The sequence below is a fragment of the Alosa pseudoharengus genome, unplaced genomic scaffold (assembly GCF_046254945.1).
Source record: "Alosa pseudoharengus isolate Yale_2024_CS ecotype anadromous, Long Island Sound unplaced genomic scaffold, YU_APseudo_1.1 YU_APseudo_1.1_scf_14, whole genome shotgun sequence".
NCBI classification, from domain to species: Eukaryota; Metazoa; Chordata; class Actinopteri; order Clupeiformes; family Clupeidae; genus Alosa; species Alosa pseudoharengus.
Window position 1 is genome coordinate 21,111,277 of NW_027468609.1, and position 18,389 is coordinate 21,129,665.

Consider the following 18,389-nt stretch of genomic DNA (forward strand, 5'->3'; position numbering starts at 1 on the left):
GGTTGTGTTTCTACAACACGTTGGCACAAAACTTAATTTTTTGTCAACTATGACGATGTCCATGTTCAGTAGCCTATATTTTTCATTTAGTCAAACAGTGACATGTGGTTTAATGCATGGGGTAACATGACGTGAGACAGACAGAATATGAGACTGTCTTGCCTATCCCTGTCCCTCTCAAATCACTTTAAAACCCCTGTGTTATTGTGATTAGGCTATAGATCTAAAATCTAAATGTTTAATGTTTGGGTTCAGTTTATGAAGTGTTGCTTTTTTTTGGGGGGGGGGGGGGGGGGGGGGGGGGGGGTCGTCGGTCCAGTGGTGGGCCGGTCCAGGAGAAAATTGCCAGGGCCGAATTTTGTTCCCAGTCCGACCCTGCCCCCCCCCCCCAAGTGGGCCCCCCCGGAAACGACGGGGTAATTCGAACACTGCCCACAAGCACATGCACACACACACATACACACACACACACACACACAAACATAAACACGTACACGCACACATGCTCACAATTCAAGAATTTCTCAGAATTATGAACAGGCAAGATGGGGGAGGGGTTGTATAAAATGTATTTTACATGTGAAATCTATGAACTAATCATGTTTTGGTACTTGTTATCTAGCAGATACCAGTGAGAATTGAGTGTGCATAATGCAATTCAGTGAGGCGGTTAGAATCATATATGCCAGGTGTCACCAAATGGCGGACCGCGGTCCGAGTCCGGATCGTGACGTGATCCTATCCGGACCCGGACCATAATAGCCTAATTTAGATTTTCACGTAAGATTTCAAAGCTGCGCTAAATGTTTCGTTGGTTAGGATAACAGCATTTACTTCAGGAGCTTCAGGAACCATCATTTCGCTTGCTGCTACTCAGCCAGTAAAATCTGTGAATTCTGATAAAGTCGAGTCAGTGAGTAAAGTAGCCTACTATGGGGAAGAGACTGATAGCGAGGAGAGGAGACGGGACGAGAAACAATCAGATGGATATCTAAGTTAACGATAAGTAAGTTATTTTCAAATCATCGATTGCTCAAAGAGGAGAAAGCTAGACAGCGAGAACAGAGCTTTATATAACGATACGGAGGCAATACCACGCAAAACTGGCAAAACTAAATATGGATGTGACAGTTTTGCGCAGAATTGCCCTGGACCTCTTCTATATATCCTGAGACAGGCGATTTTTAAAAGCGCCAATTTGAAGCACCTCTACTAGACAAAGCATATATTTTGAGCAAGCATAGGGTAGGCTAGGCACCTTCTACAGTGAACTGAGACCACAGAATATTTTACGATTTAAGAAGGCAATATGATTGATCCACCACAATCTAGTTAAGCCTACATGCATTCACTGCCCAACAACGTGATGTTCCTGGGTTTCCAGGATTTCGGGTCAACATAAAAAAGACAAAAAAATTAAATTAAACCTGCTGATTAATGGGTTCAAGGAACCATCTGTGGAATATTCATCCTTGTCTCAGCTCAAATTTTATTTTAAGTTCACGTTAAGATCTTAAAAATAGCCAAGGCTACTCAGTTTTTCTCCCCAATTACTCTTATCTTGCCTTATTTCTCATTTTGAATGTTGCCTTTTAGTCTACTTATTTTATTTTCCGTAACTGGACCTTGCTGAAGATTAATTGAATACCCCTGATATATGCCTTTCACATTTTGTTTTTAGCCAGCAGCCAGACCAGCAGATACCCTGACTTTGCTGCTGAAGCTAAGCAGGCTTAGTTAGTACTTGGGTACTTGGATAAGAAACCTCCTTGGAAGAGTAGGTTCCTGCTGGAAGTGGTGTAGGTGGCTGGCCAGTAGGTGGCACTCTTCCCTGTGGCCAAACGCCACCAAACAAATATCAATCCCAATGTCTTATTGCAGTGACAGGGACACTGTACTGCAGGAGATATTTTCCTTTGCATGAATGTTAAATTGAGGTCCTGACTCACCATGGTTGTTAAAGATCCCATGGCACTTATCGCAAAGAGTAGGTGGTTCCCTGATTTGCTTTATTTATGTACACATACATAAAGACACACACACACATGCACACACACACACACACACACACACACACACAAAGACACGTAAACACGCACACACTACACATGCACACACACATACATGCACACACACGACACACACAAACACGCACATGCACACAAACACATACACACACACACACCCTCACACACATACAAACACACCTACATACACAAACACATGCACGCACACGCACACACACACATACACACGCACACGCACACGCACACACACACATGCACCCACACATACAAACACACCTACATACACAAACGCACGCACACACACACACGCACACACACACAAAACATATACACAAAAACAACCACACACTCTGCACACACTCAATTACAAACACACAAAAAAGGAACAAAGTAAGAAAGGAACACAATTTGACAAGCGTGACACATGTTTTGTGGAAAAAATGTGCTGGACTGGGCGGCGGTCATATTTTGTACCTCTGCGGTACATCTAGTTAAAGTATGTACAGTTATAAATAAATATAATATTATGGGTCCGGGGGGGGGGGGGGGGGGGGGGGGATTGGGCTTAGTACCTCAACAGGCACAGGCAAGGAAGGAGGCATTAGGCTGGGGGGGGGGGGGGGGGGCCTTAGTTGGTTGGTTGTCACTGGGATGCAGAGGTAGAGTTCAGTAGGCAAGAAACTTCCTCTGAACCTGCTGGTTGGGGTGGGGAGAGACATGTAACGCATCCCGGAGGGGGAGTGGGGTGAACAGTCTGTGGTTGGGGTGAGAACAGTCTGATGATGCTGCGTGCCTTACGCAAGCATTGCTTGCCCTGGATGGCCTAGATGGAGGGGAGTGAGGTGATGTGTTCTAGCGATGCAGTTTTCACCACCCTCTGTAGTGATTTCCAGTGGATGGATGGATGGATGGATGGATAGATGGATAGATAGATACTTTATTCATCTCAAGGAAAATGTATGGTCTTTAATTGTGGCCTACTGATGACATTTGGCCAAATTAGGACAGACTCTGAAACATTTTTACAGTAACCATAGGTGGCATCACATTTTTGTGATATCATACATTTATGGCTGATGGCTTCTTTGTCTCTTTGAAGATAAAGCCCAGTCCCAAGAAGGACAAAGACAAAAAGGACTGATTTTTTTTTGTTATAACAACACATTATGACGGAATACCAAGTCATACTCTGCAAACAGCTTACAGAACCAGCACCCCTCTGGATCAGCGCTGGAACCAGATGGGCCACCTTCTGTTGCCTCACCATGGTCTGTGGGGGAAATTCACCCCCAACTGTGGCTAAAGCTATCCCAGTGTGCCTTGTTTCATGGATGAAATCACTGGCCACCTCCTGGATATGATAGAGCTCAAGCTTTCACAACAGACTTATCCTCAGTGATACACTGGGAATTCATTTGTTTCTCTGGCAAAGGGAAAGAGCAGACAACATGGATAGGCTCAGTGTCTTGGGTGCAGATGCAGGATGCAATGAATCCACAATCAACAGACAATGAAGAACAAGCAATCAGATCAACAACATTACTAAAACCCATATTTTTTCAATTTGGCCTACAGTACATTTTGGAAATACAAACTATATATTACCAACAGACCTATATGAAAGTGTCTACTCCTGAGTATCTCTTTTTGTTGATCAAAACTGAATTTATGTACCAAAACATGGTTGTTTTGGAATGAGATTCATGAAGTGTTAATATTTCTTGGTAAATGATGAACTGAGCACAGCACAATTCTAAGGATTTAAAAAGAACTCAACTTGTACAGAGAAACAGTGAGAGCAACAGTGAGAACTGAGAGCAACAGTGTCCCATAGTGGTATCAGGCCTGAACTGTTACCCGTGAGCAGCAGCAACCAGCTGATGAGTTCTAAGGGAATTGCCAACCGTGCACATGCAGCAACACCTCGTTCACGAATTCTTGGTGAATATGTGGCTGCTGTCACAATGAGGGCTGTAATCCAATGGCAATCAAACTCTACAACTCTTCACCTCTTTGTCAGTAATGTGGCTGATGTGACTATTATTATTATTTTATTTATTCTTAAACTTATTTCACTTTTATGTTTGTGTACATGCACAGGACAGTGCTGTTGTGTCAGTCAAATTCCCTTAGGGATGAATAAAGTATTTCTTACCTCATCTTATCCCATTGGTTAATGTTGAGTGAATGAATATGAATATGAATATAATCTTGGTTCTCTCATGCAGAACACAAGATGTTAAACCTTTATAACCTCATAGCTCCTGAATCTGGCTCATTGGTTGCTTTAGAAATGTTTAAGAGGACTAGTGTATTGTGTAGCTGCTTTATCTCTAAGACAAGTGTTTGGAGATGATCCACCCATTGACCCACTGCAGTCAGGGATGTAGTGGTAAAATAAGAGGTGGGTAAACTATGAATTCTGTGATCACGGTGAGGTGGACTGCGGCATGTGCGAGTGTTTATGAGTGTACATATTGTGAATGTGGATAATACAGTGTGATGTTCAGGCGCGTAGCAAGCGTGGGAGATGTGGGTGTTATAACGTACACACTTTTGCTGGAACACGATTCTATCTCCCACACTTTTTTTTTTTGTCAGATTAAAATGAAAGTAAAATATGAAAATAAACGCTCCCGTAAAGAGTTGGAACCGTATCTACCATAACGCACACACAAAGAGACACAAATAAGTCTGTTGATTTTATTGAACGGTCATCCAGCCAATCACATCAAGTTAGCCAGTGAAGAACCAGAGCCGCTGTGATCAAATTCAAAGTGTGCATCTTTTAAGGCTGTGCTGCTGCTGGGTCTGCATTATAACGTCTGCAGTGAGCAAATTTCGGATTTACAATATTAAAATGATAATTGTTACCGCATTATGCTAATTTAGTAAACCAAAATTCACTGTCTGACTGACAGTTTTTGTCACAATGTATAAATGCAGGGAGTCAAAGTGAAAGCGGGGGTGCGCGCACCAAGGCACTTGTTGTAGCCTATGCTTTCTCTGTCTATGATCTGCAGCTTTTTTTCAAACTTGGGCCTCCTCAACAATTAACCTACTGGTCCACGTAGCCGCGAAATTAAGTTATGCCTGGTGCTTCACACGTCTGATCTGATTTCACTGTCAATGTGTGTATCGTAGTGCTACATCTACTGGAGATCTTAATGTCTTAAATACGATCGCGTTCCATTTAGAACATCTTATTTTTATCTTACAAACGGAGGCGTCAAGACACATTTGAGTTCTACATCTGAGAACTAAAGATTTCCAGCATGTAGAACTCAAATAGAACGCTTATGAGCGCTCATGCAATGTGTGTGTCCCTGCAGCAAGTGAAACTGGAGGTAACGTGGGCTAGAAGCAACAATGGTTTAAACAACAACGTGGCTTCCTGTATCAATGGAAAAAGCATAAAACTGCTAATCATAATCTTTAAATTGACATCAATTAAGATGGCTATATGCAACACAATTTATTATGACCGCCGCTAGCGAAGCTAGCGAAGCGGTCATATAGGGATTGTCAAAGTTTTTTTTTTTTTTTTTTTTTTTTTTTTTCCCGTCATCTACTTCCTGAAATTTTGGTCAACGATACCCGGGGCACCGAAACACCAGGGCACATGAAATTTGGTGGGTATGTAGCCCCACTAGACTTTTACGGAAAAATTTCGTTTGGTCCCCGGGGGCCACTCCCCCTCTGCGCTGGGCCCCCCGAAACCCAAAAAATGCAGTTTTTCCTCAATAACTACCTGAACCGTGGCACCGAGGATGAAGAAATTTTTATGGTATGTTGGTCTCAAGGGCCCACATCAACTTAGCCCATAATCACTCATTTGTGATTTGCACCCCCCCCCGGTAAAAAATGAAAATGCAATATCATTCTGCTTTAATCGCCCCTCTCTTCAGTAAAGACGTTCAGAACTGCACCAAATTGTATGTGTATGATTAACCTGACATTCTCTGGGGGTATGCCAAGTTTCGTAGAATTTCATCCATGGGGGGGTCTAAAAAATTAAGTTATGTGTACATTTAGTGACTCTACACTCATTGGCCTGTAGATGGTGGTGCACACATATACACATGCACACACACACACAGGCACCCACATACTATCGGTATTAGAACGGCCGATACATAATTACAAATTCAGTAGGATTAAAAGAAAGCCAAAATAAATATTCATCATCATCATCATGGCTGCATTTCCAGTATTGGCGATAAGTAGTCGTTTGTCCACTAGATGGCGCATCGTTGCAGTGAGACGTAATTTTGTTGGAAGTTAATCTTAAATGGGTTGGAAAGACACTATGCTTCCTACAAGGACAAGACTGTAGGCTACAGTAGTTTACCGCAGAGAACGTCTAAGGGTAGGATGATTTCTGCATGACATGTAATTCCCATTTCCTCTTGAAGCCGAAATAAATCTGAGAATGTTTATCGGACATGCTTGTTTTTTACTGCAGGTAGGCTACGTTAATCCTATCAATAGCAGAACGTAGGTAAAATAATGTTACCGTTAGCATGGTTGAGTGATGGAGGCCAATTTGATTATTGATGTATTTGTAGAAAACCATAAATGCGTTTATAAGCTACCAAGCAAATCGATAACAGCACTAATTGTATCTTTCGACTGTCATCTCATTTGCTTATGACCATAACCTAGGCTACTAACAGGAGCTAAGTGAGTTAGCCACAACACGTTCGCTATGTGATGGTTTTTTAATGGAAAATATATAGGCTACCTGAAAGATAACCTGTCTATGATCCCGTGATGATCTACAATCTCCATTTAAACCAGATGTTTTAGAGCGCACGTTGAGATGTATTCAGGGCAGGGCTGTACCTACACATATTTGTTGCACGTGCTACAAAAATCATTCTTTGCGATGAATGATTTAGTACCAACGTTACAAGGGTCAGATACAGTTTTGCCTATGGCTATTCCGTGAGACTGAGGCGCTTTTTGTTTGTTCGAAGTGCGTGTTTAGGGTGTGAGAGGGGAGTCGATGTGCTTTGATTCCAGCTTGGTAGTTGTAGTCTATGCGATTAAAAAACACGTGTGTGTGAAGTATCCAAACAATGATAACGCTTTCATTATGGCTGCTTTAGCCACAGACCTTGAGCTACTGTACAGTGGGTTGGGTTCCGTTTAGAAGTGTCCACTTCATTCGCCCTTTCCGTGATTCACAGCTACGTGAAATGTATTACTACTGATATGCAAAACTATTAACTTTTTCGCCAAGAGGTGGCAGCTTGATACTGTAAGGTGTAAGCCATTGGTTCCAACGGAGATTTTATTTGGGTCGCCAGCATAGCCTAGCGACAATTTGTGTTGTGTAATAGGCCTAGCATAGGGCCTACCTTATATAGCTTATAGTTTGTTAACAGTCACGGTTTTGTCATAACTCCCTCTATGCATTTTTGCATTTAGAATAGCTCTAAAACCGGGGGGCGAACACGTCGCAGGGGGGGCGCCAGTGCGTGGATATCTCAATCGCAAAATTAAACAATATTTCTATCGGGCGCCTACCATGGACTAGGCTGGGTGAAAATCAAAAGATTGCGTCAAAAGATTGAGCTTAACCATTGACCTCATGGTTGCAAAATGCAAGGGAACATGAATCAGCATATTATTTGCACAAACAATAACGGAGAGTAGCTCTTCAACTTTGCCCGTTAAAATGTGTATGAACAGTCTCGCAACGCATTTCATGAAGGCCCTTTGGACATGTCAGTTATTTGCACCACTGGGAAAAACGGCATTTTGTTTTAGACTACTGGTATTTCATTTGTGCATTGACAATAAAGCTGAATATCATTTGAACTAGATGACTAAACTTATGCATATGTAGAAGAAGAAACATTCACAAAAATCCATGACATGACCTCTCTTCTTGATAGCTGTTGAAAACTGCATGGAACTGACAGGGATTGTTTTGTTTAATAATAAATAAATAAATACATTATGCTGCTACCTTCTGCTTTTCCCAAATACAATGTAGCCTACAGGTGTACCTTTCATCAGTCCAGTTGCAATGGATGGACTGTGATGAACTGCCCTACTTGTGATTGTTTAGAGATTTTAAAGGTTTTATAACAATGTTACAGATTTTTTGGCCCAGAAACAAATCTATTCACCTTTGCAGCGCCAGTAGGCTACTTTGTGTGCGGAATGTGTGCAAACACACATTTCAAACAAGCATACACAAAAGTTTCAAGAGTGGGGAATGGAGTAGAAGATGGAGACAAATTCATTAATATGATTTATTTTCGCGGAATGGATGTGCAGGACTGAGCGGCGGTCATATTTTGTACCGCTACGCGGTACATCTAGTTTATATTACCTTTGTTTGGGTAGACTTCAAACGTTTTTGAATTTGAGCTTACAGTTCTGTCACTATTCTGTGTCCTTTACATTTATTTAATAGGTAGTGATACCTCGAAATTAGGCTGCTATCTGTTAGGGCAATTTATTGTAGCCTGCTAACCCATATGCACAAAACATAATTTCTGAAATGATTTTTTGATTTATAACATGAGATATGTCTCCATGTAGGGTAGTGTCAAATAGTGAAGTGATAGCAGGTAGATCATGTAGGCCTACATGTCACATGAGCCACACATATGAGGGGCGCTGCTTCTTCTGTCCCTCCCAAACTGCATTAAAATGGTGTGTTTAGCAATCAGAATTTCTAATTTTGTTTCGGGGTAGAAACTGCCGGACACCCTCTCTGAAAATACTTACAACGTCCCTGTAGGGAGTTATTTATAATTTGACAAGATTGTTTCATTTTTCTATCCCACAACCCCCACACTTTTAAAAAGCTTGATACGCCCCTGGTGATGTTTGAATGTTAAAAGTTGCTATTGGTGAATAAACTCTTTTGAGAGGTGGATAAACTCTATTTCTGAAATTTCAGAGGTGGATAAACTGTGTTTACTTGCGTTTAGCCTCCACTTCATCCCTGGTGATGTTTGAATGTTAAAAGTTGCAATTGGTGAATAAACTCTTTTGAGAGGTGGATAAACTCTAATAAGAGGTAGATAAACTCTATTTCTGAAATTTCAGAGGTGGATAAACTGTGTTTACTTGCGTTTAGCCTCCACTACATCCCTGCCTGCAGTCATATTCTAAATGTAAAACAAGTAAAGGCTGCGCTGATAGATCTGTAGCCATATGTTACATACTGTATGGTGTGTAAGAAATGTTCAGTATCCTCACCTTTACTGATGAGCTATGGTTATATAAACATGTAACTCATGTTTAACCTACACAGGCACAATGTGCTAATTGTTTCCTACTGTATGTGGTGTTGATAAATAACTATTGGTGAATGGGGTGCCTTTTTTACCTTGAGTACCTGCCTCCCAATATGTCTGAGCATTTTGAACTATTAATATTATAGACAAAAAGTTTTATAGAGACATATTAATGTATTCATTGTTATTAGCCGATGTAAGTATTGATTCAGCACGGGGGTGGACCACGTTGAGCACATTTGCAAGGCACTGAATATCAGTATGGCTCATCCAAATATAGAAAGGAAAGTGCCCCACCAAAAGATTAAACCACACTTGTAATAATATACTGTATGTCAATCAGCTTTTGTTTGCTAATGTAGGCCTATTCTGAAAGATCTTCACCTCAACTAAACTGGGCAGGCCCATTTCTTGGATCGATAGCCACTGTCATTATGGGGCCCCCTAAAGGTCTGATCCTAGAACTGCCCATGTGGTGCAAGTATGCATGTTGTCAGAGCCAGGAAGAAACCAATATCTTAGAGAAGAGGGTGTATGACTTTTGACATTTGACATAATAACTATATAATAATTATGTTTCATTCATAGTTTAAAATGATCAAAAAGATCATTTTTGAAATATTAACGATTTGGGTGGGCACTTGCCTAACTAGCTTCAATGGGCATTGGGCACCATGCAGCCTATGGCAATAAAATTTTATTTCACCAAGATTTATGTTTTGTTTACTGCCCATCCACTGATTTTGCAACTGCTGCAGTTGTCAGAAATAAATGTAGCAGCCACAGCAAAATGTTGTTGTCAAAGCTGCCATGTTCAGATGTGTGTGTAAATAAGGGACTGGATCAGACACACCCCATATTACCTTGTATGGGACAGGGTCTTAGTGATATAATTTCAGTCTGGACAGCAACTGCTGGCAGCCAACTAGTCAAGGGCAAAAGGGACATGGCTTTATGATCCAAGGGGTAAGAAAATGTCTTTTGAAATATCTTTAATTATTTATATATATATATATGTATGCACATAATTTGGCAGAGTCTGTGGGACATTTCAATAAGCAACTGTGTAAAGATCTACCAAGGTTTATCGAATCTAGCAATGGCCTTATAGTCATATTATAGGGCTTACATGTTACAGTATTGTAACAAATAGTTATCTTTTAAACTTGGCAATCCAAGTAGTATATGATTGCACTTTTCAAATTATGAAAGTGTTTCTTAATGTCTGCTTTATGTTTTACCAACACAATATTTCTTGTATTTTCATGCCACCATTAAAATGCTGCTTTGTAAATTTGTGTTGTTGTTTGACCCATAAAATATTAGATTTAAATAATAGATTGGGTTTGGTCAGGTGTACATAAGAAACAGGATTGCCACAAAGATACAGCTCAGTTTATATATGGATAGCATTTATTACTAATCTAGAGGAGAACATTATTTTTTTAAATGTATGATCTATTGATAATGACTTATGTGGGAAGAGGATACTGCCAGCAGTAAATGCTTATGAGGAGGGTTGAAAGCTCGCTGTCACACTAGAAATAAATCACTTACAAGTGGAAGTCTTAACAAGCTGCTGATATCCACAAAATGACAAGAAGAGAAGTTGTGGATCTCACAGCACTGGCCAAACCCCCTCCACATCACAGGTATGACCCTTAGGTCATCGACTCTTAAATGCAGTTTCTCTTCATACACAGAAATATTACCAGGGTTTGAACATAGTTATACTTGTTATCCAGGGATATTTATAGGGGCCATTTCTGTCATAATTAGATGTCAAATAAACTAAATAACAGCATTGTTTGTTACCATTAATAATAATGATATGAATACTGTCATTAATGGTAACTGCTGCTTTGAAGGGAGTTAATCCACAGCTTTAACTGGTTCTGAATTATTTCTAGATTTCCAGAAGTATTTGGAAACACAAAGAATGAAGAAGCTGTTTCAAAATGTAACTGAATGTGACAGTGTCTGATGTCTGAACTTCTGTTTCTTCCTGCTAGCTGAAGAAAATAAAGCCTGTTTCCAGCTTTCCATCCCTTACTCTCCTTAGCAAATCCAGTCTTACATGCTTTGGTTAAACAATGATTGAAACAATGCAATACAACATACAAAGTCTGACTGGTCTGAAAAGCTTGAACTAACTGCAAAACAAAATAACAAAGTCACATGGAATTACAAGTGTACCAAACATACAATATACTTAGTTAATAGTTGTGAATAATTGGCTACATGCACTCATCACTCCCATGGGCAGAATTTCATAAAATTTGGTATAAATATGGCACCAATGTAAAATTTTGAGGACTTTGAACCATTATATCACAAAATATTGGCACAAGCTTGATTTGGTTTCGAATTTTTATTGGCCTTTGGCTGGCAATTTGTTCAGCAACCCAAGTCAATATTTAGGAAATGTTAACAAATCAAGTCTATGCATGGCATTTTTACAAAAAACTAAATTTTGGTTGGACTGGTAATCTGGCAAACCGCAGCATTTTCCCTTAAAAGGATATTTCATTTGTGTTATTCCATTGAGTCCAAAAGTCAAAAGGGACAGTGTCAGAGGATACTTTGTTGAAATTTCTGGGGAGGGGGGGATCAGACTAAGACTATTTATAAATGAAACTAAGCACCATGTCTGCTAATCACTCTGGTGGCTATTTGGAAATATGATTAGCACTAGGACAGACAGCATGCATTTGTCCTGCACATGTCCTGTTTTGGATTGTAGTAAGTATTTTCCAAATGGGACCACAACATATCCCGAGAGTGTTCTGAAGATAGCTTATCAAACATAAAGTGGAGGAATATATGGAGACATGACTGCAAAATCACCAAGGTCAACTGCAATATCATCCTGATCATTATTCTAATAATATGCTCTATGTAATAATTCAGCAGTGAAATAAGTTCCCCCCAGCATCAAGGACATCAATTAATATCATTGACATAGTTTTGAGCACATGTGAGATTTGTTTGATGGGCATGACATGTAATAATTTTCAAATAGCCTATGATGTGTGTAGGCAACATGTTACTCAGATACATATTTTAACCACATGCTTTGCAGTCATATTTCAGTAATTCTGACCAAAAGGCACTGCACGTATTAGAGAGGCCACCATGCCCACATAGTTTGGTCTACAAGCACATGGCTGGTATCATTGGAAAGCTGAGACCATGTAGATTTTGTTGAAACAGTCAGGATAACTGTGAAGTTCTCAGAAAGGGCCACAGAGGCTGGAATAAAGTTTTTTGTTACTGCCGTATACCAACACCATTGAACAGACCACATTTTTAGACTTTGGGTCACCTTCATGACCTCAGAGACACAACTGGGCTCTAGCACCAGGTCTTGTGGAGTTGTGTGTAAAGTTTGGTTCAAATAGGAGAAAGTATTGATTTTTCACAATTATTTTTGTAAAGGTATACACCGCCATCGACAATGATTCACACCCCTATTCACCTGCTAACAATGGCTGGGCCGTGGTGTATTTTTCGCATCAACAAGCGCTTCTTTTGTGCATTGAGATACACACACATGGTCAAAGTCAATGACGACATCCCATACGTTGTTTAAAAGCTCTGGTCATTGGCTACAAGAATATGTCCATCATTTCGTTCTTACTTGTAAGAGGCCCACGTGGCTGCCATTCCAAGCTTGCATGTCCAATAGAAAGGTGTAGCTGACCAAGCTTGTCTCTGCCTCGTCTTTGCTTCGTTTCTCGTGATTGGTAGATCCTACAGACACGTGACATGGCTCTTTGTGTTCGTGAGACTCAGGGGAACGTGGGGAATACGCATACGTAGGGAGTTCGAAGCCGAATGGTATTCAAAATCACCGATATTCACCGGAAAATCTTTGAAGGTTTTTTATTAAGTGTGCTTGCTGCAAAGCAGCACACTTATTGTTCTTCTTAAGTTTTATTATTATTAAGTGTGCTTGCTGAAAGCAGCACACTTATTGTTCTTCTTATTAAGTGTGCTTGCTGAAAGCAGCACACTTATTGTTCTTCTTAAGTTTTATTATTCCCGTCTCCCTAATTTTTTGTCAGCTCTAGCGCCTAGGCCCTTTGAGACAGAGACACCGTTCCAACTTTAAAACGTCCGGACAGTACCGGTGTAAATTGGTCGCGAAGATGACGTCAGGTGGGCGTGTCGTTCGTCCGCCATATTGGATTGAACAGAAAGCGAAACTACATTTTCACAGGTCACAAATTTGGTCCGAACGCCACGAAACTTGACGTACATTATCCTTGGACCAAGCCTCACAAAAGTTACCGTAAGGATTTTTGATTTTCGAAAGCGTTTGCCCGTTACAGCCAAACGAAATCGGCGGCGAAGCTCCGAAACAGGAAGTCGTCCATATCTCAGGAACACTGTCACATATCGATACCAAATTTTGTATATGAACTGGGGACTCCAGTGTGAGGGTGCATAAGCTAAAAAAAAAAAGACATATTCCAAAAGTTTCCATCATTTGGCAAACCACCCACAGGTATTTGGTAACTCTCACCATTCACCTTTGCACCATTCACCTTCTATCACAATGCCTTCCAAGTATGCTCAATGTCTCTGGGCAGCCACAATGTCTCCGGGCAACCTTGCCCAATCATGAAATCCTTGCTCTGCCATGGGATAGTATGGACTTACGAACTGAAATAGCAAGGAGAACAGTAGTTATATATAGCTTACATAATAGAGTTGTTTTCACATTGACGGTATTCAAATAAAATTTTTCATTATTGTTAAATATCATGATGGGAGAGTATTATTAAAAATGTTACAAGTATGCAAATGCATATGTTTACGGGCATTTAGGTTTTACTGTGTTGTTTTGTTGCATGGAGTTGACGAAAGAAAAAACAAGCAATGTCACGTTAATGTTAAATAGCCTAGAACTACATCTGAACACTAGGTGGCAACGTTGTATTACATTTCACTAGTGTAGCCTACTTGAAATACGGTGTGAGATTCACAAGTAAGGAAGGTGCAAATATTATGTAATTTATCATGGGAAATTATTGGAAATGTTATTTCTTGTTTATTCTAATTGCAAACCACACACATCCATTCGGAATCACACGCACACATTTAATACTGAAAGACTAGCATTTAGTTTATTTGATGTCGCCTAGCAACACAGCCTTCAGAGCAAAGATTCTAGAACAGGGCTTCAGAGAGACACGTTTTGAGTTTGTGGCCAAGAACCTAAAATATCGGTTTCCATGTGCTGGATGGTGTGTGGAAAGTGTTTTATACAGTTAACGTTACAGACATAATGAGTCATGTTGTAGTGGTCAACATAAATGTGCCCCTTCTGTTATTAGAATGCTAAGCGGAGAAGCATGCTAAGCAGAGATTTAGTATCATTAATTTCTTGTGTGGCTAGCTATAGGGAGGAGATGTATGTTGCTAATTGGGATTTATGTTGTTTAGCGTAATGCCATGGTCATTTGATATGAGATGCTTGCACTCGTAACTTCGTCACTTGTAACTTTAGGACTGCTATTTTTTTTTACTAACAGTAATTCACGAAGCACTTTAGCCCTAAAAGTAGCACCTACGTCTGTGACAGCTTAAAAGAAGTGACAAGGACTCCTAACGCGATGTTTTGAAATGCGTCTACTATTGTCTACAGGAGCTTCCAATCGCGAGGGAACTTGCATTGTAGGCATAACTAAGGGATGCAATAATACCACCAGAAATGCGTCTACTATTGTCTACAGGAGCTTCCAATCGCGAGGGAACTTGCATTGTAGGCATAACTAAGGCATGCAATAATACCACCAGCAACCAAAACTAGCCTACTCATTGTCAACATGTACATGAAATGTAACGTTTCATGTGAATCAAATTAAAATGTTTTCTTTGCAAACGTAGGCATAGGCGTATGGTGACAGATTAATTTAATAATGCTGCTGTGTGAATCACGGTAAGCGTGAATGAAGTGGCCACTTCTTAATGGGACCCACTGTATGGAAGTGGGCTAAGTAAAATAGAGATGTTTTAAATAAGATAAAGTTAATCAGAATTCTACGATATGCCCGCTTGACAACGGCAGAGATAGAACTGGCCTTTGGCCATAGCAACCATCTATTTAGAACGACTGGCCGTCATAGCAACCAAAGATCTGAGCTGTGTTGCAATGTGAGGCAAAGTATAGAAAGGTGATGAAACATACAGAGACAGGTCAAGAAATATAGTGCAGTGTAGACAGTAGTATACAGTTGATTTACAGAACGTGGTTTAGAGTAATATGAATTAAATATAAATATGTACAGTGTATTAGCAGTTATCTCATACAATAAGTAGAATAATGTATGTAGATGTAGCAGTAACATTATAATAGTAGAAATAATAATATAGATATATGCAGTGTATTAACAGAATATAATAAAACAGAATAAATATGGATATTCAATATGACAAATATATAACAGATATGTACATAACATACAGCTATGTGCAGTGTGGAAACAGTGTCATTGTAGTGCAGAAACAACATTATAAGAGTAGTAAGAATAAGTCTATGTGCAGGATGAATAGTATAAAGATCAGTAGAATAACTATGTATAAATGTAATAACAGTAGGCCTATGTACATTTGTAAATAAATAGAAAACTATGGGTGAGAGGGATAAATTAATTTTATTTAATCGTAAAAGTAAATTGCATTCAATTAAATTGCAATTAAAAATCTTTCCAGTAGGCTTTAATGTCACGCAAAAAGTACAACCAAAGCTGAGCTTGATCAACTAGAACGTCTAAAGAACCAGAACTTGAGTGTAGTTTTTTGCTGGGTCCCAGGCCATGTTGGTCTGAGGGGAAATGAGAAAGCGGACAGTGCTGCTAAGCAAGCCCTCAATGAAGAAGTCACAGAATGTCAAATCCCTGCCCCAGACCTTAAACCTATACTGAACTCTTACATCTCAGATAAGTGGCAATCTGAATGGGATTAATGTACCAACAACAAGCAAGGAATGTGAATTTTGGCACATTTTCATGATCCACTGGGTCGTTATGGGCCACACAAAATACGGTGTTGCTAAAATTACTCCTATTGTGGCTATTACAGACATGCGTTCATAAGTATCCAGCTACATTCAATGAGTTAAGTAAAATCTATCTATAAAGCAAGAAGCGTCTGTGTGTGTGTGTGTGTGTCTGTGGCACGCATATCTCGCTGACCGTTTGTCAGACTGATTTCAAACTTGGCAGGTGTCTTGCTACGGGCATGAGTAAGTGCACTGCCGAATTTGACGTTGTTTGAATAAGAAATGCAAAAGATATCGTTAAATATCGGTAAAAGAAGCACACATTGGCTTTCACCGCTAGCCACTCCCCCTCCCACACACCACTGTAGGACTGTAAGCTACCAGTGAGGATAGAAGCAGGGCTTTGGCAGAACTCGATCAGTGTAGGTTACACGGGTAAAAACTTAAGCGAGTGCAAGATAACTCCACGGATTTTGCAACAACACGCCAACATACACAGGTAGGCTATGCAGTGTCTCTTCAAAATGACGTAAACATTATGTGATATAAGCGGACAATTCAAATAGCCCAGGCTACTTTGGACTGTCTTTACACATTGAATAGGCAAACGACAATTCCAACTGCAAGGTCCTAAATTGAAACGAGCGATAATGGTCCCGAATTAAGGAACGTCTCAGAATGCCACAAAGCATAACCAGCAACAAGCAACGAGTGGCAGGCAGAGTGTGATCTCACTTAGGCCTATATAGCCCAGGCTACTTTGGACTGTCTTTAGACTTTGAATAAGCACACGGCAATTCCAACTGCAAGGTCCTAAATTGAAACGAGCGATAATGGTCCCAAATCAAAGAACGTCCCAGAATGCCACACATAAAGCATAACTAGCGACAAGCAACGAGTGGCAGACAGTGTGATGTCACTTATATGAATAGCCCAGGCTACTTTGGACTGTTTTTAGACTTTGAATAAACAAACGACAATTCCAACTGCAAGGTCCTACATTGAAACGAGCGATAATGGTCCCGAATTAAAGAACGTCTCAGAATGCCACACATGCAAAGCATAACCAGCGACAAGCAACGAGTGGCCAGAGACTGTTTTTAAGTCACACCGTTGCAAATTCCATATGATGCATCATTCCACAAAATGGTTTGTTTTCTCTATCATCAAGTTATTCAATAGGCTAAGCATATAGCCTTGACTCAAAACAGCTGTTAGGATTATGTAATTTTGATTTGTAAATAATGTCACATGCAGCCATGCTTAAGTTCTGCTCAATTCACATTTATTATATTATTATATTATCTGTAGGCTTATTCATTATTGAATGCTTACCTGGAATTATGTTTTTCCCTATCATCCTATTTTTAAAGCAGGCCTACCTACCTGCAGTAATTGGGCTACAGGAATAGCATGTTTGAACGGGCACTGCACTAGTACATTCACACACACAAAAAAAACATCACTAATGTTGTGGACATTCCTTTATTCTGAGATAAATCAATAGGCTCTCAAAACAATCCCAAACAGACATAAGGTCTTTATAGAGCAAATCCATATAGATTATTTGTCAAATAAACCAGTAAAACAGAATTAGGGGATGGAATATATAACATTCACACTCATAGCTCATATTTTTAAAATAAATCAGTGAAAAAGTATCCTGACAAACAAGCAGCATTTTAATGCCTTAGTCATATTTCATAATTTCAAATTTTTCTCTAGGTTACCTGATAGCCCAGTTTGAGAGGTGCAAGACGCGTGACATTATTTATTTTTGCAGCCAATCACTGCTGTTGTTTTATTTTATTGATTTGATTTTAGTCATAGAAGCTAAATTCGAAGGCAGGCGACAGGTAAAAGCCAACGAACCGCATTCACCCCGCAAGGCAATAGTTGAATAGAGCTTTTGAGGTATTGCCACTGCTCCAACACTGAAAGGCACTGTTAGAATGCTTGGATCAAGCCAGGTTCAGCATAGCGTATGTCACTGTCTGCTCACGTTGGTGACCGGACCAGGGCAAGCACACTTTCGCAGTTCCCGCCGGAAATGCAGTCTAGTTTCTATTCTATAAACGTTTTGAATATGGA